This window comes from Pleurodeles waltl, chromosome 6 (genome assembly GCF_031143425.1).
Source record: "Pleurodeles waltl isolate 20211129_DDA chromosome 6, aPleWal1.hap1.20221129, whole genome shotgun sequence".
Classification (NCBI taxonomy): Eukaryota; Metazoa; Chordata; class Amphibia; order Caudata; family Salamandridae; genus Pleurodeles; species Pleurodeles waltl.
The window spans coordinates 1,688,845,225-1,688,872,391 of NC_090445.1; the positions used below are offsets into that span (position 1 = coordinate 1,688,845,225).

Genomic DNA, 27,167 nt, shown 5'->3' on the forward strand with positions numbered 1-27,167 from the left:
GATTCTGCCCCCATGAGTAAGGCGATGGTCATCAAAAGGGACTGCAGAGTGGCTTCCATATTTTTAGATGAACATCTCAAAGGGAGACGCCTTACACCTCTAATAGAGTCACAAAGCAAAACTGTTATGATGTAATCCTATAACAGGAACCAGAAAAGTAACCATGATAAGCATCACTAAGAGACTACTGACAACCGTGTAAAAAAGGGACCCAGGGGAAAAAAAAAAAAGGAACACAGATGCGCACCACAGCCAGGCAAATTGCTCACCAGGGAATTTCACAGTAATTCAAAGATCAAGATTGGCAACAGATAATTTGTACAAGTACAAGGTTGTGGACTTCTTGAGGAGGGAGTTGATTTCTGAAAGTTTCCCTTCAGCAGGGAAAGTGGCAGACATGATGGAGTTGTTGATGATGTGGGTCAGGGTGGTGCCGACTGTTGATGTTCCCGGATTGTAGATGTGGTGGGGGCATGGGTCGTTGGGGCCCCTGAGTAGATGATCCGCATGACCGCCGCTCTGTTTTTTCTGGTGAAGCTTGTCCTTTCGGTCTGGTGGCCATCGTGTCTTCTTGGTGGGCAGGCTAGCAACAAGTTCTCTGGGGATTGGGTTAGTGTATGAAGTTGGTGAAGATGTTTGCGATTTTTCAGCAGAAGAAGTTGGATAGGTTGTAGCAGAGTATCTGGGAGGCACCACTTTTGGTGACAGTGGCTAAGGGAGAGGTGAAATCCTTAACGATCGAGAAGATCACCTAGCAGCTGTTGGAGCCTCCGTCGATGCGGCCCACTAGTGCTTTTTTCTTGGTGTCTATTATTTGCTAGAGATAGAGTCTGAGCGCAGCCTTGTAGGTAGTTCTGTCAGTACTGACGTGGCTGGCTCTCTATTTCCTTTCTAGCAGTTTACAGTGTTCTTTGGTGTCTCTGAGGCCATCTGTGTAATAACAGCCTTGCTTGTATGATCTACTATTCTTGTTGGGTTTGATGGAATGAGGGAGTCCATGCAGGTTTTGATCCAGTTGTTGAATTTTTGATACTCTTGATTTTTTCCCCAGCAGAGGCTTGGAATGCTGAACCTGGTAGGGATATTGACTTGAGGTGTGTTGATTTGGCAGTGGATGATGGAATGGTCCGTCCATATGAACGGTGTGGTGGAGTTGTATTTGATGCTGTTGACTGTGGTAAAGGTGAGGTCCAGTGTGTGTCCTGTGTTGTGTGTCAGTTCTGGAACAAGCTGGGTCAGTCTGACATTGCTCAAGCTTTCAAGGAGTGCAGTGGAGCAGGGGTTTTGGACTTCAGGTGAAAGTGGAGGTCACCGAGGAGAATGTAGGCTCTGGAGTCGATGGTGAGCCAAGCGACAAAGTTGGTGATGAGGTTGGTAAAGGAAGCTTGTGGTCCAGGTGGTTGGTAGTTGAGGGTTCCATTCAAGGTGAAGTTTTCTTAGCTATGCAGATTGATGTGCAGGTGTTCCATGAACGGGGTGGTATTTTCTATGGATGTTGTGCATTTGACGGATTCCATGTAGATGATAGCGAGTCCTCCTCCTGGGTTGTCAAGGCGGTCCTGTCAAAGAACCTTGCAGCTCGCTAGGATTGAGGAGGGGATGTTGGATGCAGATGAGGGATCGAGTCTGGTCTCTGTGATAAAAATGACGTCAGGTGCAATGCTACTCGGCAGGTCCCATATTTCGGTTGCGTGTTTGCTGTGTGATCGTGTGTTGAGAAGTATGCATGCGAGTGGGAGTTGATGTGCGGGTTTGCTGTGGAATGTGGTGTAGGCACTTTTTGTGCTTGTGTAGAGTGTAAGATGGGAAGGGGTGTTGAAGGCATTGTTAGTATTTGCGTGGGGGCTGTGGATGTGTGGCAGCTGGAGAACCGGCAGCAGGTGCAAGCTCCTTGGGCCCCTTTCTTGCACAGTTGCCCCCAATCAGTGACCCTCCTCATGGTTACTTTTTCTGGGATACACTTTGTGCCTCTCAGAGGTGTTACATCTCTCCCCTGGAGATGTCTATTTAAAAATGTGGCACCAGAATCCTTCTCCTCAAAAATGACAGCACACGCATAGTCCTATTTCTATGACCACTTTTGACCCCCAAGCATCTTTGCTCGGCCAGCAGTGCCTGTTGGCATCTATTCTCAGCACACAGTAGCTTTACTTCCAGACACTGAGCGTCCCCGCTTCCCCAGCAGTGGGTCTCAGCTTTTGCATTCCCAGACCCCTTAAGGCTCATCTTTCATCCTGTTTGGATCCCTTCCAGCTATTCTGTTGCCCACGTACTTTCTGTATAAGCACCAGTCTGGTCCCTTAATTTGTTACCATTAGCCCTTCTCTTCTTATAAAATTTCCGTAGGACTGACCACCACTGGGATAACCCTCTTACTGTGCTGCTCACACTTCAAGTAATTCAATTATGTCTATATTTCTTTAACTTCCTCTCCTACCACCTATAAATGTATTTTCCCTATTATACAATTTTCTGCAAACTACTGCTACATCCCACTAAGGTTCCACTAAGATTTTTCTCCAAGCCATGTCATTTTGGTTTCGAGCCCCCAGCATATATTTTGCATTATTTGAGTTTACCACTGTATCAATTTCTTAATTTGAGGTACACAGACAGGATGATTTACAAGAGTGGAATGTTTCTAAGGTATACAAGATTTTATATATGTACTCTCTGTAATCGGCTCATACTTTGTTTTTATGTGACTTATGATTTTCACTTTTTTGACTTATTTCTGTTTGACTTTTGTTTATGTAGCATCTCAGGCACACTACTACTCATCCCGTTGATGATCATACTATGTACAAAGAATCAAAATGTCAGATATTACATACAAACCCTGCTTTGCATTTAATCCAATGACATTTGTTGGGTTGTTCTGTAGTTACTTTGATTGTGATACAAAGATTGCACTTTTATTTGCCTGAGCAGAGTCACTTCACGTTTGACTCCCCACCCACTGCATTTCATGTGTACGAAAACAAAATGTGTTATATACATTTTTTTTTATATAAAAACATTGCTAGGGTTTCATTACTATAGTTGTTGGCATAGTTTAATCCTTGATCGCATTGTGAACCCTGTACTCTTTAGAACACTATTAACCCCTGGTCCCTATGCACCCAAGGGTCCCCCTTGTTTCTTGAAACATAAACTCATATTAGAGACCTCATACAAATTATATGGGGCTGTCAGGTTATTTGGAAATATTGGCTGGAAATTTCCTCCATATTACTGGCTATTCTATGCATGGAAATGATACACTCTTATAGGTCTAGAACTCCTGCACACATGCATTAGGCAAACATCAGAATATTCAGCAAACATCTGAAGACCTGATCTATTAAACTGTGGAACTATCAATTCTGTGCCTTCCTCTCCTCTTGCCAATAACTGCATTCAAGCACACATTAGTTGTACTAGGGGGTTTACATAAAGAGTAAAACGAAAGACCTGATGGTGCTCGATTCTGATTTCTTTTAACTAGCGTACTTCTTCATGATAAACAAACACTGATGAAAAACTAACTTTTCCCTAAAACATACCCTTGTAAAGGATACCAATAGGTCAATTCTCCTTAGGGCAAGTGGCACACAAAAGATAGCACAACAAACCATATGTAAAACGCAATGTGACCCCAATGTGATAACTGATCTATCATATTACTAGCTGAAAAAGCATGCAGAGCACAGGATCCTATAGTAAAGATATTGATAGGCAAATGGCTAGTGCACAACACCATAGGAAACAGACTAAAAAGACACCACCCTGGCATTAAAACCACTGCGGAAATACTGAGATATGATTGAAAGAATCCAAAGGAAAAACAATTATTATCGAAATATATTTCCAGCACTTAGTTCACACCCTTTCAAAGGTTCATCAATATTTAAATAACCTAACTGACTGACCTATTATCTCAGATCAAGAGTCAATTCTAAAGCCATTGCGTAAATGAATATTTTTTTTATCTCTCATTCCAAATATAACTGGATATAAAACAATCCCATATATACATTACCTGTGACAAAAGTAATTACAGTTTGATAAGGAAAACAGTTCTTTGTTATGCTTGATGTAGAGACACCCCTCAAAAATCTCACAGGTGAGGCAGCAGAGGTACTTTAGTTATTTCTAGACCATAAACATCCATCACCGCAAGCTCCAACTCAATTCATGATAGACCTAGCAGCGCTAGCACTCAAAGAAAATTATTTAATCTTCCAAAATGACTTCTATCTTAATATGAAAAGCACGGCCAGGAATTGCAGTCACACAATGCAGCTAGCACATCTGTTTATGGATTGCTTTAAAGGCAAAATGATATATCCAGATCATAATCCACATTATGAAGAGCATACGAATGTGATATAGTTAGGTTGATTATATATTCTGCATATGACAAGGTCCAAAACGGCTTCACTCATGTAATCTGCGGCTAAATCACCACATGGCAAAGCTGATGTGTACCTACAATAAAAGCAATTTAAAAAATCTATTTCCTACATTTACTTCAAAGGCATGAAGCGATATATACATGGAATTCTACTCTAAATGGACAAACATCACATTGTTGGATTACACAAGTGCATGTCCCATAGGGAGAGAGACAGAGTAAAGTACTTTGTCGCCATAGCGGAGTGTCCACCCTGTGAAGTCGGAGCTGTCCCCCGGCCCATTCAACAACTCTAGTAACCGACAAGAACCATCAGTCACTGTGATCCTGTCAATTAATTAAAAGTGACGGACAGCTGTGTCGAGCATGACAGCAGCGCATCAAACCTTTAACAAGCTTTTGTCTAAAACCCCAAAGAGTTTTTTTATTGAAAAACAAAACACTTATGACCCTACCACCCCTCCACACAACGCATTATAGGAGTATTCTCCATATAGTGTGGTGGTCATGTAAACATTTTTACTGTCCTTTATTGCCACATTTTTCACAGCAGTAAGATAGAGTAAGAGCTAGCTATTTGATTGGTCCCTCTAAACCTGCTGTGTGGCAGAATGGCTCACTCTGCTAGGACGCTGGAAGAGTAGGTCAGTGAAGAAGACCGAAGTAGTGTCCACTGTAAAGATACCCAAGGTCCACAATACTGTAAATCAAGCATGCAGTCGTTTAGTTTAGTGGGGAGGATACTACATCGCCGTTGCATTGGAGTACCTTCTCTACCAAAATCTAAATCAGCTCCAGGGGCAGATACAGAGAAGCTGTTACAATAAAGAAGACAATTTCAGACATATAGAAAATCTCGGCAACAAACTTATCTAGGTAAGTAAAACAAGATGTAAACTCACCAAACATAATGTGATATATGTATACGAATACAAGCACACCACAAAACTCCTCACTGAAATTTAAAAAAATAATAATAATAATAATCTAACACCATTAATGTGTGTAACTACTTTTGGATCCAATTGTAACGAGACCATGAAACAAAACCACTTCAACTTGTGCATTGTTATTAAACGACACCAACAGAATTCAGATACAACCGAGAATGTTGTATAAGGTTGATATGCCCATGCGAAAAATGTATAAAGCATTGACCCCTTCAGAGGTACCATGCCCCACACATTAAGAATCAGATGCCATGCTTCCAATGCTCCACTAATAACCCATTTTATAGTCATGTCATAACACTTAACACATAAGATATGAAACATGCCACAATCAACAATGACACAAGAGGTGCAAACATAAATCAGAAACTGGTGCAGAAGAAAGGATGCCTCATTTAATAATTTGGCAACTTAATGATTGAATTAAGCAAGCTAGGTCAATTTCACAGTCATGTCCCATACAAGATAGTCATTTGGGTATGCTGATAAAAACAAAGTCCCTCATTACAAACAAAAGCCATCATTATTATATATAACAAGTGTACTATTCACAGATGTGGAAATAGGCAACATTTTGATGTCTTGGCTACTAAACGGCACATCTACTGTGTTTTCCAAAACTATGGTTACCTTATAGTTGGCTTAGTGTCAACCAATTGCTTACCATTGGTTGGCTTCACTGTCTCCTGATTTTTTTTGTTATGTTAGCATTTGTGGAGTTTTCTTCCTAATCACGTTTGTCCCTGCCCTTCAGCATGGATGCATTACTTGTATCCTTCCACTGCTCCCTTTTCAGGACCTATTGTTTTGTTTTCCTCCAAGCAAGTTAAGACAATGCATGTATCTGTATTCTCAATCTCTGTCCACTCGCTGTGTGCATCTACCTCACCATCCTCTGAGAATCACCCCCAATGTTTCCTTTTCACCCTTAGGATTCTCCTAACGCTCCACACTGAACTCACTCTTGACTGTTTGCTCCCCACCACATTCCTCTCTCTCCGTTTGCTTCCCCTCCCCCCAACTCTGCTTTTGTATTGCTTCACCCATGCCCTCCTATTGCATGTCCAGCCATCTGTCATGTCCCCTATCCTCTCTTCTCTGTTGCTTATACCCAGCCCTGCTTTTTTTTTTTTAGTTTTTGTTAACTGATCAAACTCTGATTGACAAACACAACAATTGTATTATTTTGTAGGCAAACACATGCTAAATGCATGTACCTACAAAATGACGCTGCTAGTTGCCGCATAGGTTTTTTTTTTTTCCTCTTTTTAAAAAGCTATGCTGCACATCTTGGGGGATGATGTAAAGCACTGCTAAAATCATTAACAACGTCAATAGGTTACAAAGGAGAGACCTACTGGCTTTGACAATGCTTCTTTGAACTTAACTCACAAGTGAACATTATGTGGGTCTGGCTTAACAGTGCAACTGTCTGAAAGACCTATTGGGATCAATTCTTTAAAATATACATAAAGTGAGTGTTAGCTCCGCTCAGGCGAATAGATCTCTCTCACATCATGCCACTGGTTGTTTGGTCCATCATTCCACCTCCTGGAGTTCTTGCTTTGATATGCGCTGCTATTTCCATCTCAAAAGTACACTGAATCAGATAATACATTGACTTGTTGATCTCCTACATGCATAGTATACAAAAAGCAGTCTTTTCTTGTTTTGGATAGTTTCACAAGTTTTTTAAATGTAATAATCTGGACTCAAACATAAGCTACATCTATTAGATTTGACAAAGCTTGTTACTATACTGATAGCAAATAACATTTGATCATTCTTTGTTACCTGAACTTAAACTTGTTCACATATGATAAAAGTGAAAGTATATTATTCAGGGACTGTCAACATCAGGGCAGTGCGCGCTCTACGGGCGACTGGAATGCAAAAACCCAGCACTTATGAGATAACGTAATTCATGCATTATGCGGATATGCTGTTGTTTAACCTTTTGCATTGCAGAGTTTAATCCTGAAGACTTATATTCAAGGTGCTAAGAAATACTGTTCATTTGCAATGTATTGCTGCAGGCTTTCAGAGTGTGTCAGGGTGTGGTCCCTTTCCATGGCCTTCTAGAAGCTTTCTCTGTAGCATGACTGGGTGTGGTTTGTGGGCTGGGCCAGACTCTATATAAGGGAGCCAGACCAGCACCACGTGCTCACTATTCAGAGGTCCCGGTGCAGAACAGCAGCAACTTCCTGAGCTCCTGTTCCAGAGGCCTACTTTGATCTTCCAGGCCTTGCCCTTCATTGTATTGGTGATCCTTGATCAGGGCGGTAAGACGGAGGTCAGGCTGGGCTCCCAATCCCGTTTTCGAAGGCATTCGAGTTCTTGGGCCTAATTTTCATGTTGAGAGATTTTACCTTGTGTGTGTGAATGCTCTCTTGGTTTTTCTGGCATTTACATGTTGATATTCGAATCGGCAAGACGCGCGATTCAGTCCTCGTGTTTAACTCTTGGTACTCAATGTGCGCAACCATTTCTTGGCAGTTACATGGTGGCATTCGAATCTGCAAGACGTGCGATTCATTCCTTGTGTTTAACCCTTGATACTCATTGTGTGCAACCATTTCTTGGCATTTACAAGGTGGCATTCGAATCTGCAAGACGCGCGATTCATTCCCGCAATTAAAACTTGATGTTTCAGATTGCTTGCAGTGTGCGCGATAATTTCATGGCATTTGCATATTCTTGTTGAAATCAGCAATGCGCGATTCATGTTTCTGCATTTAAAACTAAGTGTTAAAATTTTAGATGTTACGTTATATGTGCATAATAAGTCCCTTAATACAACTCCTATTGTGTTCCAGAAAAAGTTCAGATTATTTTCTTGTCCTCATGCAAAAAGACCATGTTTGATTTTGAAAACAATTCTAGAGGGCTCTGGTTTTCCTAGTCAATGTGTAACATTTCATGAATAGGTTAATTGAGAAGTTGTATTAATCATTCTTGATTCCTTCCCAGGTAACCAGACGTCTTGAGGCCTAGTTATTTAGTCCATGCTTAAGTTATCCATGGTTACAGTATGGCAATGCTTAGAATCATAGTCTAGTAAAGATTAATGTGATATAATCTTGATGTTGTGTGTTTTAACCTTTTGTTTCCTACCGCTCTCCTTCCCAGCTGTTCCCATCCTAATCCCCTTTTCCCCTGCTTGGACTCTCTGTGATTCATCTATCAGAGTCTTGGAGCTTTCTAGTGGTGGACATGTTGGGAACGTGCAGAGACCCCGAGGATCTGGTCTCCCTGACAGGGACTATATTCTTCATTTATACCCAACATAGTTCTTGGAGAGTCCGAAATGTACACTCATGATGCCCACAGAACACGGACAACTAAAGACCTTCTAAAGACGGCAGGCGAACACGATGTAACTAACTGTAATGCACAAAGTACCAATGCACATTGCCATAGTCAACTATAGCTAAAAAGAAAGAATTTGCAACTTACAACATAAAAAATGTGTATTTTTGAAATATCGTTTATATGTCTACTACTAAAGCATGGAATGAGTTTTTAGGAGCAAAACTGAGTAACTAAGGTGACCGGCATGTGGGAAATATGCCCACACATGTATACCTGTGAATGCCATTGCATATAGCATGGCAGAAGCATTCTTAAAGAACAAGTTACTTACCTTCGGTAATGATTTATCTGGTAGAGACATATTCTAGTTGCAGATTCATTACCTTAGAATGTCCCAAGGGCATCAGGCTGGATCTGGAGATTTTTTTCCTTCGAGCAGTACCCATGCACGGCGTCAGGTGGCAACAGTCGACTCCACATCCGTAGTTGGCATCGTGGTCACCGTGATGACGTTGGGGTCGAATATAGGAACAGCCTTGGTGCAGTGATGACAGTTTCTTTTCACAACTTTCCACGTCAAAGCGCGTAGCCATGAAGAATACTGAAATGGTGCCCCAGCCCTAAGACCCTTAGAGGGGAATCCCTGTCCCTAGAAATCAGTTTGCAGGCGGGGAGGATGGGTGGGTCGGTAAGGAAACTGCAACTAGAATATGTCTCTACCAGATAAATCGTTACCGAAGTTAATAAGTAACATGTTCATCTGATAGAGACTTCTAGTTGCAGATTCCTTACCTCAGAATAGATACCCAAGCAATGCCATTCTCCGAGGTCGGCTGCAAATCAAAAATCCTTCTAAAAAGTCCTGCAGGACTGAATGACCAAAGTAGCTATCTCTGTGGACCTGATTGTCCAGGCAGTAATGTTTAGTAAATGTGTGCAATGATGCCCATGTTGCTGCCTGGCACATGTCCAGGACAGGAACTCTGCGTGCTTACGCTGTGGAAGCAGCAGTTGCTCTGGTTAAATGAGCACGCAAACCCTCTGGAGGTTGCTTCTTTGCTAAACTGTAGCACATCAGATGGTACGCTTCTTCACCGCCTTCCCTTTCTCCGCACCCACATACCTAACAGAGAGTTGATCGTCCACCCGGAAATCTTTAGAGCGGTTAACATAGAATGCCAATGCTCTTTTTGGATCCAGATGGTGGAGTCTCTTCTCCTCATGAGAAGGATATTCTCAGTTCTTTTCTTTCCACACTACGCGCTAATCCGGAGAAGGAGTACCCTGGTCACTTTTTGACCAGCCTCGATATTTTTGGAAAATTTTCTGGTGACTTTTGGTGCATCTAAGGATGTCATTGAAGACCAGATTTAAGCCTTGTGAGGATGTCACCGAATGATGTGCGACCACGACCCGAAGTCATGCTCTGAGTAACAGGCCATGCACCTGAAGGCTTTAAGGGAGCAGTCCCTAAAGCTCATGGCGGCTCGGCGCTCCACTCTGCATTGTTCTTATCTCGTTCGAGGGGAAAGTCTCGGGACAGGCCACAGAGTCATCACCACTCGTCGTCCACCAAATCATCGGGACATTCGGGTAAGAAGAAGGCTAGGAATTCTTTGACTTCACACCGTCGCTCGAATTACGCGAAGTTTGAAGCGCGTCAACGCTCTAGGCCTCTGTCTGCGGAGCCTGTTACTAGGGTATGAATATGAGTAAGGATTGGAGTGGTTGGGGTGCTGGACCCTTAAGAATACCAGCAAGATAAGAATATGGACTGGGCTCAGTAATTGGGTGATGCCCGCGGTCTTGATATCTCCCCGGACACTGGCATGCTGTCTCCTCCTACTGTGGCTATGGCAGAGGGAGCTTCTTATTCCATTGAGGTCAGTAGAGCGGCTGAGGACCTCAGCCTTGAGCTGCCTACTGTTGCAGTCAAAACATATCTCCTGACGGAGGTGCTTCAGCCAGGAGCCTGTGCTTCGGAACCTCTCCTTCCATTTAACAAAGCCCTCACTGATGTCCTACTGGATACCTCGTCCAGACCCAGCACAAGGGCTCCTGTGAAAACTAAAATCGCTGCCGCCACCGGCCCGCCCCGAACAACCCTAAGTTCCTGACACCAACACCCCATGCTTGAGAGCTTGGTCATTCAGGCATCCTCGTCATCTGGCGCATTCCCTTCCACTCCCCCTGATCCATCCAAGACTGTTGCTTGAACATAACACCTGTACTTAGGGATTTGATCTTCATATTTATACTTGCATGGCCATTACTTATTTGATGTGTTTTTTTTTTTCGTTTTTTTTTTTTATCATCATTTCCATGATAGGCGATCCAAGGATAAACAATATTTCACTACTTAAATGTTCTAATTTTTAACATGCACATATCTTTGAACCTTTATTAAACATATTTAATGATTTTAGCATGCTTAACTTAGATGCCCTTCACGCAAAGTTGCAACATAATAAATTATTTTATAAGCCTCTTTGAGTTTGAGGAATGATCATTGTATTGTCAGCTTAGAGAAGACTTAAATTAATTGCTGCTCAAAATAGGTGCATTAATGTACTATTTGGCTTGACCACTAGAAAATTCAGGATTAAAGCATGCTTTGTACTAGAGTCAAAGAACAGACATGTCCTATACTCTTATCAGCAGAGTCTGGGGAGCTTATAATGCCCCCCACTGCAACCACATTGTAAAGGAAACATCTGCACACAAAATCTCTATGAGGGCATTCAAACCAATTTACATGTACTGCTTGGCCGAGCTGTGCCAAAGAAATCTTGAACATATCTTACTCAAATGCCTGGACAGAATTCAGGAAGGAAATGTAGAGAAGGGTGTCCCTCAGAACCCCAGGCTGAGTATTTCTCGATCAGGATTCTCAAAAACAGGAGTATGGAATTCCTATAGCCAGACGCCCAGGACATATCTGGGGTCAAGGACAAAATGTCTCCAAGTTTATTTTGTTCTTGGGACAGGTAGGCCCAACTCCCTGCGGCACAAACCCTTTGTCTGGCAATTTACAGTACCACTTTATGGAGCAGGGAAGGGAATTGTCTGCAGTTGAGGTAATATATGTGTCCACATGCTAACGCTGTTTGAACTTGTATTTATGGTTCATTAATGCAAAGCCTTTATTATTAGGGTGAGCTTCTGAAATAAATTGTAGTTGGAGTTGTAAACTCGGACTGCACTACTAACAGTGGTTCCAGTAAAAAAATATATATATATATGTACACACATTTGCAAAGTTTAACAAAATGAGGCTACATATTATGCTACCAGATTGCTCACTGATTTGCTGCAACTAATTGCACTAATTCTTCATTTATACCCAACATAGTTCTTGGAGAGTCCGAAATGTACACTCATGATGCCCACAGAACACGGACAACTAAAGACCTTCTAAAGACGGCAGGCGAACACGATGTAACTAACTGTAATGCACAAAGTACCAATGCACATTGCCATAGTCAACTATAGCTAAAAAGAAAGAATTTGCAACTTACAACATAAAAAATGTGTATTTTTGAAATATCGTTTATATGTCTACTACTAAAGCATGGAATGAGTTTTTAGGAGCAAAACTGAGTAACTAAGGTGACCGGCATGTGGGAAATATGCCCACACATGTATACCTGTGAATGCCATTGCATATAGCATGGCAGAAGCATTCTTAAAGAACAAGTTACTTACCTTCGGTAATGATTTATCTGGTAGAGACATATTCTAGTTGCAGATTCATTACCTTAGAATGTCCCAAGGGCATCAGGCTGGATCTGGAGATTTTTTTCCTTCGAGCAGTACCCATGCACGGCGTCAGGTGGCAACAGTCGACTCCACATCCGTAGTTGGCATCGTGGTCACCGTGATGACGTTGGGGTCGAATATAGGAACAGCCTTGGTGCAGTGATGACAGTTTCTTTTCACAACTTTCCACGTCAAAGCGCGTAGCCATGAAGAATACTGAAATGGTGCCCCAGCCCTAAGACCCTTAGAGGGGAATCCCTGTCCCTAGAAATCAGTTTGCAGGCGGGGAGGATGGGTGGGTCGGTAAGGAAACTGCAACTAGAATATGTCTCTACCAGATAAATCGTTACCGAAGTTAATAAGTAACATGTTCATCTGATAGAGACTTCTAGTTGCAGATTCCTTACCTCAGAATAGATACCCAAGCAATGCCATTCTCCGAGGTCGGCTGCAAATCAAAAATCCTTCTAAAAAGTCCTGCAGGACCGAATGACCAAAGTAGCTATCTCTGTGGACCTGATTGTCCAGGCAGTAATGTTTAGTAAATGTGTGCAATGATGCCCATGTTGCTGCCTGGCAGATGTCCAGGACAGGAACTCTGCGTGCTTACGCTGTGGAAGCAGCAGTTGCTCTGGTTAAATGAGCACGCAAACCCTCTGGAGGTTGCTTCTTTGCTAAACTGTAGCACATCAGATGGTACGCTTCTTCACCGCCTTCCCTTTCTCCGCACCCACATACCTAACAGAGAGTTGATCGTCCACCCGGAAATCTTTAGAGCGGTTAACATAGAATGCCAATGCTCTTTTTGGATCCAGACGGTGGAGTCTCTTCTCCTCATGAGAAGGATATTCTCAGTTCTTTTCTTTCCACACTACGCGCTAATCCGGAGAAGGAGTACCCTGGTCACTTTTTGACCAGCCTCGATATTTTTGGAAAATTTTCTGGTGACTTTTGGTGCATCTAAGGATGTCATTGAAGACCAGATTTAAGCCTTGTGAGGATGTCACCGAATGATGTGCGACCACGACCCGAAGTCATGCTCCGAGTAACAGGCCATGCACCTGAAGGCTTTAAGGGAGCAGTCCCTAAAGCTCATGGCGGCTCGGCGCTCCACTCTGCATTGTTCTCATCTCGTTCGAGGGGAAAGTCTCGGGACAGGCCACAGAGTCATCACCACTCGTCGTCCACCAAATCATCGGGACATTCGGGTAAGAAGAAGGCTAGGAATTCTTTGACTTCACACCGTCGCTCGAATTTCGCGAAGTTTGAAGAGCGTCAACGCTCTAGGCCTCTGTCAGCGAAGCCTGTTACTAGGGTATGAATATGAGTAAGGATTGGAGTGGTTGGGGTGCTGGACCCTTAAGAATACCAGCAAGATGAGAATATGGACTGGGCTCAGTAATTGGGTGATGCCCGCGGTCTTGATATCTCCCCGGACACTGGCATGCTGTCTCCTCCTACTGTGGCTATGGCAGAGGGAGCTTCTTATTCCATTGAGGTCAGTAGAGCGGCTGAGGACCTCAGCCTTGAGCTGCCTACTGTTGCAGTCAAAACATATCTCCTGACGGAGGTGCTTCAGCCAGGAGCCTGTGCTTCGGAACCTCTCCTTCCATTTAACAAAGCCCTCACTGATGTCCTACTGGATACCTCGTCCAGACCCAGCACAAGGGCTCCTGTGAAAACTAAAATCGCTGCCGCCCCCGGCCCGCCCCGAACAACCCTAAGTTCCTGACACCAACACCCCATGCTTGAGAGCTTGGTCATTCAGGCATCCTCGTCATCTGGCGCATTCCCTTCCACTCCCCCTGATCCATCCAAGACTGTTGCTTGAATTGCAGAATTCAGGAAGGAAATGTAGAGAAGGGTGTCCCTCAGAACCCCAGGCTGAGTATTTCTCGATCAGGATTCTCAAAAACAGGAGTATGGAATTCCTATAGCCCGACGCCCAGGACATATCTGGGGTCAAGGACAAAATGTCTCCAAGTTTATTTTGTTCTTGGGACAGGTAGGCCCAACTCCCTGCGGCACAAACCCTTTGTCTGGCAATTTACAGTACCACTTTATGGAGCAGGGAAGGGAATTGTCTGCAGTTGAGGTAATATATCTGTCCACATGCTAACGCTGTTTGAACTTGTATTTATGGTTCATTAATGCAAAGCCTTTATTATTAGGGTGAGCTTCTGAAATAAATTGTAGTTGGAGTTGTAAACTCGGACTGCACTACTAACAGTGGTTCCAGTAAAAATATATATATATATATATATATATATATGTACACACATTTGCAAAGTTTAACAATATGAGGCTACATATTATGCTACCAGATTGCTCACTGATTTGCTGCAACTAATTGCACAAGCTTGAAAGCAAGAGTAGCCATTCTTTGCTTCCGAAATAAAAAATTCACAAAAGAAATTGCAACTAGGAAAAAACTTTTTGCTAATCTGCTGTGAAATTTTAGGTACCATTTCTCTGAAGCATCATTTAGTAAAATGTGTTGATGCATGCTGCTATTTCCAAAAAATAAATCACAATACAAAGTCACTGTAACCAGTTTAAACAAGATTACAGGACACATGAATACAAAAAAGTATTGGCAAAGTCCATAGGTCCAGAATTGGAGGACAGTTTTTTGGATTTATCAAAGCGTGGCTTGCTTTGACATCACTTTTGTAAAACTTTGTTGTGGGAGATGATGGGCCCTCACCATTGTAACATATATTAGCAAAAGGCAAAAATATTTTGGGGTTTCAAAAAGCACACCCTACCACAGCAGGTTCTGGCACTGACAAAACTACTTTGTGTGCCGATTTCTCCTTTTGAAAGATGATTTACAGTCAAGCTAGCTGATAGACGGTTTGAAAGAGAGATAATTTTAATAAAAACAAAAAGGTCTTGGTTAATGCCAGACCTAATTATGGGTCAAATTTTTAAATAAAATTACAGAAGTGCTCAAATTGTACGTCTTTGCATTAGTGCAGATTTACGTATTTCATGAATTCACAAGAATTTACAGAAACAGACCAGGAAATCATACCCAAGAAAATATTTGGGAAACATGTTTTAGCACAAGCAAATTCGCATGTATAGATTTGTTCATGTGAAAATCTGTTAAGCATTTACAAGTGCACTTCCATTTAGCCACTTTTTACCCAACCCTAGAAGACGTTTTACTTCAGACCCTTATCCGGAGTAAATTTCCAGCCTTTCCCAGTATACGCAATTATTAGAGAAGAGCTGGTGAAAACCCCTAAAACATGCAAGTTTGTAGGTTTGCACAGATGCTAAAGTGCATTCCAGCCCTGAAGCTATTGCTTACCGTTACATGCAGCCCATGTATGTAATCTGCTGAAAGGTGGTAAAATAGGGAAATTGATAGTATTAGCCCTGGCATTATCAGAGAGACTATTATCAGAGCTCTTATCTAATGAGATTGCTCCCATAATTTGTCACTGAACTACATGGCACCAAAGGGACAAGTAGTTTTTTTTTTTTTTTTTTTTTTTTACAGGACAAGTAGATTTATGAAGCAACGATCAACAAGCAGACATTTTATTAAATTCCACACCCCTGCAAAAAAAAGGCAATGGTCAAGAGTAAAGAAATATTTGGTGTAGCGGAAGAGGTACATATGCGTACTGCTTGTAGGGACTGGGGGGCCTCAGATGCTATCATGTTGTGGGGGTCTCTCCTTAATAATTTTGTGAATGAGGATGTAAATGATTCAACAGAAGGCTCAAGTGATGAAGATTGACATGGGACCCTTTATAACTCAGTAATGAGATCAAGATGGCCAACTGTGTAACTTTGTGTTATCTGCCCTGAAACCGACTAGTAGACTTGGTCTCCAGGCGCCCTGCACCTCTGGGGATTATGTTTGGTAAACACACTAACCCAGATATATGTACTGCCACTCTTGACCGTACTGCCATGAATACAGATTTGAAATCTTCTCCTATTAATATGTCGATATGCACGGATTGTTGTTGTTATTGTGTTATTTTACTATCAAATAAACAAAAAAAACAAAAGTTTAAAAAATGAAACATTTGGTGAAACCAATCTGTGAGAAGACCAATTCTTCTGCCTGGTTCTTGAAGGACTAGGGTGAATTCCACACCCTCTGACAGCTTTGCTTCAGTGTCACGGGTGACACAAAATGGGACCATAGAACTTTTCTTTTGCCCAGAAGTGACCCTTCACCAAGAAGAAGCAATTCTATCACGGAAAGCAGTGAGTTTTAGCCACCCCCTGCACATTCAGGTGCTCACAATCTATACAAAAATGTAAGGCTAGGGAGGATTTTTGTGTCAGCGGTGTATGTGCAAATAGTTGAACTAATGAGGCAGATGAGGTCAGCTACAGGGCAGAGGTAGAGATTCGAGTTTATCCGAGATAAAGAAGGCCCATTTGAGATATTTTACTTCTTTGGGGAAGGAGGAGCAGAATGAAGAGAAATAGTGTAATGCTTTGTAGCATAGTTTTAAAAATATCGGAAGCCAGTCTAGAGTTTACGCTCAAGAATCATTACTGATGAAGTCCATTCCAGAAGATGGGCTAGATTAAATTACTTTGTCTGTGTTTAGGAAATACTCAACACTAATCTTTCATGGGACGGATTATGGGAAAGAGGTAACTGTGTTCTAAGATCTGCAACATAGTATCAGAAGTTCCCATACAAGACATTTTTTTCGAAACATCCATATTTACTTGTTTAGTTAACCTCAACCATAAAATATTTGTTTTTTTCTTACAGAAAAAACAGTTGTATGGAAAAAAAGGAGTGCAAAAAATCATGGTCAACATTGTCAACAAGGATAGCGAAATTAGGCAGTGTCAAAATCAAATTGAGAAAGTAAAAGTTATACACAGAAAGATGTACATAACAGGAAAGGAAATCATAGTTTAAGTAAATATTTGCTCATTAGAAAATGTAGTACTTGTACTTACAATGTTAAACAATCACTAGCAAAGCAAATATGTCTCGCCTATGTGACATCTATTGGCTTTGTCAACATTTTTAAGAAATGCTACAAATCAGCTCGAGCTGCTGTCTAACATGGCTTAAAGTGACAGAAAAAAGTGCTTTGAACGGCCATGCCAGTTATATGTTCAGGAAGTTTCTTAACTTACTTCAGCATGATGCACGAGTCACTGTGTCAGAGCATTGATACTATTTAGGTTGGACTATGACAATTTGTTGGTACTTGGGTCTCCCTGAATATGTTGTCCAGCGCCTTCAAGTAATGCAGAACATGGCAGTCCACCTACTTCATAAATTGCCTAAGCACACATCGGTATCTTAATTCCGGGGGAGACTGCCCTGGTTGCCGTTCTGGCAACACTTAATGTACAAGGCACTGACAGTGACACATCAAGCCTTTCACAACAAAGGGTCCGGGTACCAAAAGTGCTGGTCTAATCATGGTTCCCTGGTTTTAAAAAAACAATGCATAGGAGGCTCCTCTTTTACAGACAATATGTGGAACCAGTTCCCTGTGCATCAGAGATCCACTACGAAGGAACCAATATTTAAGAAAGCACTGAAAACCTTTTATTCCAATTTTAGTGATTGCATGATCCCTGCGGTTCCTTGTTTCTTTTCCATCTCCAAGTGCTCAAAGAGCCGGGACACTCTTGAGCTGCTCTGCCCTACAGAAGTACCTCTCATTCACCCATTCACTTTAGGTGTGCCTTAATTATTGGCCCCCACAATGCTGCTTCTTACTGATCATAGCCTACAGTTCTGCTATTTAGTTATTAGGTTCATAGAATGCTGCTTCTTATTAATCATTTTCTCTCAGTCCTACACCTTTTTATGGACTCTCCTACAAACTGTTAATGTGTACAGTTCCAATACTTACAGTAACAATGAGCTTTGAGTCAACTCATTACTTATATTCGAATCTCATTTACTCGCTTCACGTATGATAGCTTTGCTTTTTACTTCCTTCTAATGGACAGTCGGAGGTACAGGGATAAGATGAAGGCAAAACAATGGAGGTGTGTCAGAGAATGGAAGGAGGACCAGACAGTGGCAGGAGGTCTACTGTCAGGCACTGAACTGAGTAAGGATGTTTGCGTGAGAGTGTGTGCTGTTAGTGAGAAGTATGGAGAGTGGTGGCACTCATATGGTTGTCACAAATGTTAACAGTTGAGGTTGATGACACTGAAAGAGGCACAAAGACCAGAGATCATGAAAAGCAGGAATCATTTTTCAGGCAACAACTACTCAAAGAAACATCACTTAAATATGTTTGTGAGACACAAAGTAAATTTGTATAAAAACATTATTCCAAAATAAATCAGGAAAAGCAACCATATAACTTTGGTTTCAGTCGTTTACTTATTGCATAAAAATATTTTTGTGGGTTAGATAACAAAACTTTAAAATCACATATATTTACCAAAAACTTATCAATATGCACATGTAAGCATCACATTATAAAAACAAACAAAAAACGTTTTTACCATATCAAAACCATATTTTGGGGCCTGTTTGTCCCTGGTAGTTATACTTATTTCTTCAGAGATATAATCCACAACTCAGGTGGCCCAGAGAGAAGGCACATAACCCTCTTTTGTGGCGACTAACAACTCATTCAGCATCACAAAATTTTAATTATTCATCTTGGATTGACTCCTTTAAATCAAAAAATAATGTTGAAGTGTTTCGGCCTGTGTGCTTTGTAGGCCTCATCAGGGCCTATGGTTGACAGGTGAGTTTACTTCTAAAAATAAAAGATATATTACAATTATTATTTACCCGTTTTTGTCACTATTCCACATTACATCACGGGAGACCACCAACGTATGTAAATTTGCAATATCTATAACCAATACAAAGGATTAATATGCTGGTGTATATCTCAAATACCAAGACCAACAACAAACCTTTCAATCTATATAGTGCCTTCAGCCGTTCAGAGTGAGTATCCAACACCAAAGTGAGTTGCTTAAAAGCCTGCATTCACAGACTCAATTCACAAAATCAAAAATAAATTAATAATAGTGTCAAGCACCAATTCTAAGCAAAGTACAGTGTCTAACTGTCACTACAATATCATGCACCAAGAAGAGATTGTAGACACATAGGCCGCTTGTCCCTGGACCTAAACCAGTGTTCTCCTCACCGGCAGCACAGCTTGTGAGGAAGGACGAAGACGCCAGGCACTATTACTGCCTGCATTTAAAGGCCAACCTATCCAAGAAGGGGATAGAAGGTAGTTTGAACATCATGGCTCACGTCCCAGCCATTTTGGGGGGGGGGGGGGTAAGAGGTTGAGAAAGTGGGGGGGTGGATTAACATACTGTCAGTGCCCTGTCACTAAAAAAAAATAGGTACCATCCACTGACAGGTTGTAAAAGTACCAAAAGGGAGATCTACCTCTGTGTAAATCACTATTAAATTATTGCCAATTTTAGGGGCTCACATATTTAAAAAAAAAAATAATAATAATAATAATAAAATTGGATTGTATGTGCCTCTGTCAATGGCCATACTAACAAGGAATAGACATACATAATTCCAAGTGATAGCTAAACAGAAAATAATTTCTGATATGCTCCACTATGTATCAACTTATATGGCATCATTATATAACATGAAGACGTGCTGGTAATATATACCAGGCCTCCAAAAATCTAAATGCCCACTAGCTATGGCAAGTCATATTTTATTAGGCTGGTAATATAAACCAGGCCTTAAAAAATCGACTTGCCCACTCGCTATGGCAAGTCATATTTTAACAGGCTGGTAATATAAACCAGGCCTTGAAAAATCTACTTGCCTACTCGCTATGGCATACTCGCCCCTTCTCGCAGGTAGGCAAAGAACAGGTATTCTGTTCTGTCAGAAAGTGGAGAAGCATAAAAAAAGCCTTAATATCTTGCTCTTACCTTGTGACCTTTGATCTGTGTTCAGGGACAGAGAGGGCAAGTCAGTTTGTCTTCCTACAATTAATTTTCCTTCTGAATGAGGATTTTGTAAGGTGAACTGTCTGACCTTCTTTACAAAGAAAGAAGTGAAAGGCTATTGTGTGTCAGGTTTTTCCTGGTACCCAATATTTAAATAACTAAGGCAGCTGTACAAACATTTCAACATATATTTCAGTAGTTGTGAAAGCACATTTTTTGTACTGCTGTGTGATGAAAAAAAATGTTTAACAGGATGGAAACCAATCAGTACACTTTATTTGGTGATGTACAAAGGACAAATATGTTTCTGAAACCCAATTTTAACAGATTCTTTTTAATAAACTATACAGTTTTATCAGTAAAGCTGCAGATTAGTGGGAAGGTTTTTGGGAATTTCTTGGAAATGTACTGTCTGTAAATGTACTACCACAGTATGCTTTAGTAATATATTTATTAAAAGTGGGTGTTTAAACATAAACTGAGAAACACACCTGCCCTGATGACAATGCGATTGTCATCATGCCTCTCAAACTGAGAGGCAAGGCGTGAATTGTGTGTCCCTTATATGGGGCTAGATTCTTTTTATAAATGGAGCAAATGTTTAGTCTATTTAATCAAACAAAAGAGGTTTTTTTGTAAAGCAGTAATGCTGAGCTCACGCATTTGAAGGTGTATTTATATGAGAGAATGAAGAAAAAGTCAACTTTGTAAACTAAAATATTTACCTAGGATCACACAATTTGAGGACCATTTATGGGTCAAGTACATCACACTTAGGTCAAATAGATTATTCAAGTTACTCGGCCTGCAGGTCTAGCAACATTTTTATGATTTTTTCAGGCCTGTAAACGGTCACCCAACGAATATTACTTTATAGAATTGGTCAATCTATATAACCCTCTAGGTATTCTAATCAGTATTTCAAGAACTACAAATGTGACACCAAACAAAATGCGATCCAATCAAGGACCAAATCACATATCATAATTGGTTTTATGCCCACGATCTAATACCCTGTTCTTCTGCACACAATTATATAGTCACAAGACTTCCTATAGTTAAAAAAACAACTTTCAGATTACTTACAAAATTTCTCATACATGAATGAGTTATTGTAAAGGCACTGTATTCAAGATGACCCCTTCATAAAATCCTTTGTTAAAAAGGTATAATAAAGGTACACAAACAAAACATTGAGAATCCATAAACACAACATGTCCACACATTATTTATACATTATATATACAAACACATATATCTGAGGGAGCTTTTTTTAAATAAAAACATAATGATGGTAAAGAGCCCATTTGCTGGTGGACAATTGTATACTCAACCAAATAATTTATTGATCTATTCATTTTGCCTGTCTTGTGTGATTGTAAATTTCAAATCTTCAACACGTTATTTAACCAGTTGTAGAATGCATCTAGGGACTCAGAAGTGTCCTCCCACATCATAAACAAATCATCGATATATCTGTCCCAACAAATAATCAAGTGCACGTAAGGGTTATTGATACTTTCAAAAATCCATTTGTCCTCAAAAAAGGCCATAAAGAGTTTTCACACTTTGGGGCAAATCTGCATCCCATTGTGGCTCTTTTTACTTGTAAATAAAGATCTTCCTTTTAATTAAAAAAAGGCGTTGTTCAGACATTTTGTTGCCAACTCTACCAAGAACTCAGTAGGGACCTTGTGTGGTCGAGGCCTAGAATCCAGGGCCGCTGCTAGTACCGCAACGGCTTCATCTTGTGGTAGGTTAGCATATAATAACTGGATATCGCATGTCACTAAAATCTGTGTTGGTAATAAAGTGTTTTCCTTCAATCTTACTGATAAGGTCCATAGAGTCCCTTTTGTAGACCAGTGTAGTTGTTACAAGGGGTTTTAGAAAGATGTCCACATATTGGGCCAAGGGCTCCAGAAGTGAGCTCCATGCCAATATTATCGGACAGCCATTTGGAGTAGTCTAACTTGCGGACTTTTGGGAGAATATACATAACAGGCATAGTGGGATCCTTCCGATTCAAAGATTCATATTCCTTGGTAGAGAGCCATCCTTCACCAAATGCCTGTTTAGTTATCTGGTCAATTTCTTTATTAAGACCTTTGATGTGAGAGGAGCTCAATCTACGCCAGTGTCTTATGTCCTGAGGCTACCTTGAGGCTTCTGCATTGTATTGTTCTGCCTCCAAAATAACTATGCCACCCCCCCATATCACCTCCCTTGAAAACTATTCTTTGATCAGTCGGCAAATCGTACAGGCAATGTCTCTCTGTTTTTGACATTTTGTTATTGAAGTGAATTCTCCTCTTTTTGAGCAAATCTATCTTTTCAAGAATTACATTTTCGAAAGTGAACAGAATATGGATTTTTTATGTAACCCTTTCAAATTATATTCTGAACGTCCTTCCTTGTCATGAAAGCATATCTTAAAGAGGACCCTGTGTAAAAACTGAAGTACTTCTGCTTTGATGTGTACAGGGTCCTGAATGGTTAGTGGAAGACAGAACCGTCCTTCACTGAAAACGTGTGTTTCCAAAGCAGATAATGATCTTTTTGAGAGGCTGTAAATGTGTGTAGCTTGAGTTTCTGCGATACCTGCTGCTACCACCTGTACACTCTTCTCCAGGTTCGAATCTCTCCATTGCCTTGTGCTCTGCCCCTCTCCTCGTCCTCTCCCCCTTGCCAAAAAAGTGTGGCGGGACATCTTGTTTGGGGTCAAGGGCAACAAGTTTTTATGTTTACTTTGTCCTTGGGACAAGTAGGCCCAACCCCCTGCAGCACAAACCCTTTGGCTGTCAGTTTACAGAGAGTTGAACTCTCTGCAGTTGAGGTAATGTGTTTCCAAAAGATAATGATGTTTGAACTTGTATTTATGGTTCATTATTTGAAAGCCTTCATTATTAGGGTGCGTGCTGTAAATAAATGTTTTAAGGTCACACTTCACTACTGACGTTGGTTCCAGTACAAAAAAAAAAAAAACGTGTACACACGTTTGAAAAGTTTAGGCTAAGAGGCTAAGTATAATGCTCCCAGAATGCTCTCTGATTATATGCAAATGAAGTGTCATTTAGTAAAATGTGTTGATGCATGCTAGTATTTCCCAAAAATATTTCTAATGGAAAATCAGTGTAACCATTTTCAACACGATTATGGGAAGCATGAAAATAAACAAACACTGACAAAGCCAACTAATCTGACATTTTTATAAGTCTTTTAGTTTCATCAATGCGTGTCTTGTTTTGACATGGCTTTTGTAACACTTTATTGTTGTGGGAGCTACCAGGCCCTCAACATTGTAACAAACATTGGCAAAACCCCCCCAAAAAGTTTTTGAACTCTTAAAGCACACGTTGCCACCAGCGGCATAACAAAGGCCCCGCAGCCGCCCTCCAGGGGGCCCGTCAGCACAGCACCTGCCCTGAGTGAGTCTGGAGAGGGGGCTCCTCCATGTTCTTTGCAAAGGGGCACCCTCCAGTTTCGTTACGTCACTGATTGCCACTGTAGTTCCTGACACTGAACAAAACTACTTTGTGTGGCAATATGCTCCTTGTGGAAGAGCAGAATGCGATCACTCACAGTAAAGCCAGCCGAAAGAGAGAGAAATAGAAGTTTAATAAAAACAAAATGTCTTTGTTAACACCAGACCTAATTAGGGACCAAGACCCACATGTAGGTAGCTTTTTTCGCTGTTTGCGACGTGCAAAAAGCACACTGCGATGCACAAACCCAGTTTTGCGATTCAGTAACCTGGTTACCGAATCACAAAACGGGTTTGCGACTCGCAATTAGTAAGGGGTGTTCCCTTCCTAATTGCAACTCGCAGTGCAATGTAGGATTGTTTTGTGACCGCGGGCGCAAACCAATCGCAGTTTGCACCCATTTCAAATGGGTGCTAACACTTTCGCAAAAGGGAAGGGATCCCCATGGGACCCCTTTCCCATTGTGAATGTCACTGTAAACATTTTTTCAGAGCAAGCAGTGGTCCTGTGGACCACTACTTTCTCTGAAAAAATGAAACGAAAACGTTTCATTTTTCGTTCTTGTTATGCATCTCGTTTTCCTTTGGGGCATTTGCGAAGCCCTTGCGAATCACCGATGGTGTCAAGGACACCATCCTACATTCGGATTTGCGACTCGAAATTTGCAGGTCACAAATCTGAACCTACCTACTTGTGCCCCCAAATTCTTAAATTAAGTCACAAAAATGCACCCATGGTATATGTCGTACCCCTATAAAATATTTGTGAACTGTATTTTAGCGTGGGTAAATACGATGTGTAGATTTGCTCATGGGAAAATCTATTGAGCATTTGCAAGTTCATTTTCCCTCCAGCCACTTTCTTCCCAACCCTGGAAGAAGTTCTAATTCTGCCATTGTCAGGAGTAAATGTCCAACCTTTCTTATTATGGGAAAATATTAGAGAGAAGCTGGTAAAAATCTTTATAACATGCAGGTTAGTAGGTTTGCAGACTCAAAGGCATTCCAGCCCTGGAACTATTGCTTACTGCTTCCTCCAGCCCCAGTACGCAGATCTGCAGAAAGGTGGCAAAATAAGGAAATTGCTACAGTAGGGATTGAAACTCCAAGTATTCAAGCCCTACTATGGTAGTAGCCCTGGCATAATCAGAGAGGCTATTAATTGCTGCCATAATTTGTCGACACACTACATGGTACCAAAGGGACAAGTAGATCTTTTTACAGGACAAGTAGATTTGAGAAGAAACCTGTCCCCTGGACAAGTAGATATTTTAATAAATTCCACACCCCTGCTGTTCGGATGGGGAAACTCAGGCCTAGAGTCTAAGATGAGCTATAACTGGAATTTGACTAAGTTTCTGAAAAAAAAAATTAATAAAGAATCTTCTTGATCAGCCCGGATAGGGTTGTTGCGATGGATTATTATTTTGATAATAATTATATTTCAGGTATACGTAAACTTTATCAGTACTGAAATTCTTCATATCCCAAGCAACCTTAGTTGTTTTGTGGTTGGTTGTTAAAGTTTATCTGTAATGAAGATAACAAGTACGTTTTAATCTTGAAGACCCAGCTGTACTATGTTGCGTGCTCCAATAATACTTATGTATGTAGCCGTGTGCATGTTTCTCTTCAGTTGTTTCAGTCTCTCAATTTTATCTAGATTTGGAGTGTGGGACGATGAATTCTCCCGATTTAGCAAAAAGAGGTGCTCTAAGAGTTTATTTGGTCATCGGTATAGTTAACCATATATGGTTCTGTCATTTAATTACAAAATATACACCTAGACTAAATACAAAGAGAAGGCTGCCTTTTACTTATGGGCTCAACATGGGCCAGAAATAAATCTGTAACAACAACCCACACCTTACAAGGTGCAATTTTTTTATTTATTTTTTAAAGGAAGGGGGTTTGTCTGTTAATAAATGCTTCTCTGGGTCTAGAAACTAAAAGAGACACTGCAATTATTAGGGAATGTTTTGAGGGCAGTAAAATCATATCACCTTTCTGTTCCAATTAATGTTATTTTCATTGTATGTTCTTTTGCACTCATGGTCGTTTATTCCTTTTCATTAAAGAACGTTCAGGTACCTTTGGTTATGTCGCATAAAAAGCGAATTAAACAGCTAAAGTGAGGGAATCTGAAAATAAAACTTAATACACGCTGACCGGGGAGATGTTTACCTCTGCGGTGTTTGTAAACATTAGACTGGTAGGAAGTATGTACGCCTGATTTTTAGTTTTTGAAAGTAAATGTTTTAAAACGTTGTTTTTTTTCGCGGAAGCAGCTGTCTGTGCTTTGTCAACAAAGCCACTCTGACTCCAGAGTTGGAACTGAGGCACCAGCTGATGCCAATGGCTGCACAGTTTACCCTATGAACACCCCGTCCCCGCACTTCATGCCACACACACCGTTTGGGTTATATTAACGCCAGAGCCTACTCCTCCCTCGGTTACTGAGCTCTCAGGGCGAGGCAGAGGCAATGTCTTCAGGGCGGTTGATTAAACATCACCAGATGCTGCCCGTGTCCGCTCCGTCCCCTGCACCACCAGGGCCGGGACAGCAGCTCCCCTGCTGAGTCACGGGTTTGGAGTGGGCGCCGAGTCTGTGGGATGTACGGGCTGAGCCAAATTCTAGCAACTGGGGAAAAACAAGCATTGGCAAAGCCAACTGAACTCGCCTAGAGGAGAGAAATTGGTTTTGTCACTTTGCCATGTTGTGCATCAACGCGGCTGCTGTACAACATGGCTAAAAGTCAGGGGGAAAGGCTCAACACTACTCACCCTGCAAGTGACGCCCGTCACAAGAGCGCCTGGACGGGTCTTGGAGTAGGAGGAGGAGGCCTCTGCCTCGGCTGACTACAGACGCATACTGATGACGCACACCAACAGCGGGCGACCGATATCGAAGACGGACAAGGATTGCACCGTTCTTTTCCTGGATTTTCACGTTTTCCGCCTGCACAAGCGCACCCGGAGCAGCGCGGCCTCTGATTGCTCTATATTATTCCTGCTCTCATTGGTTGATTTCCAGGCAGCCTGTAGGAGTTTCCCATTTTGCGCCTTCAGTGGGTCTTCGGGGCAGGCGCGTTTCTGATTGGTTCATATAAAGCTTGTCCTCATTGGCTACAGCTGTGACAGGCTCAAGCATGAGAAAATAGGCTAATAGCCCCTTTTGACCAAAACACAGACTTAAGAAATTGTGTCCTTAGGTTCTCCTCACATCAAGGTTTAAACTGGGCATATCTTCAAAAACCAAAGCCTTGAGCCTGTTTTACAGAAAAGAGGTGGGTATATGGGGGCTCAGTGAAGAGAGACAAAACTAGTGAAATCTACTATTTTTTCCTTC

At 41.4% G+C, this 27,167-nt stretch overlaps 1 protein-coding gene across 3 annotated transcripts in view; it reads right to left on the minus strand.

Annotated features, from left to right (window-relative positions):
* Positions 1-26,793, minus strand: part of MAPKAP1 (MAPK associated protein 1) — a 541,270-nt gene extending 514,477 nt beyond the window's left edge. The window contains exon 1 of one of the 3 annotated variants that reach the window (XM_069241765.1): positions 26,603-26,793. The gene's annotated coding sequence lies outside the window, so the exon portion shown is untranslated. The remainder of the gene's footprint in view (positions 1-26,602) is intronic. The other 2 variants (XM_069241766.1, XM_069241763.1) reach the window with 2 other exon arrangements.
* Positions 26,794-27,167: the final 374 nt, after the last annotated feature.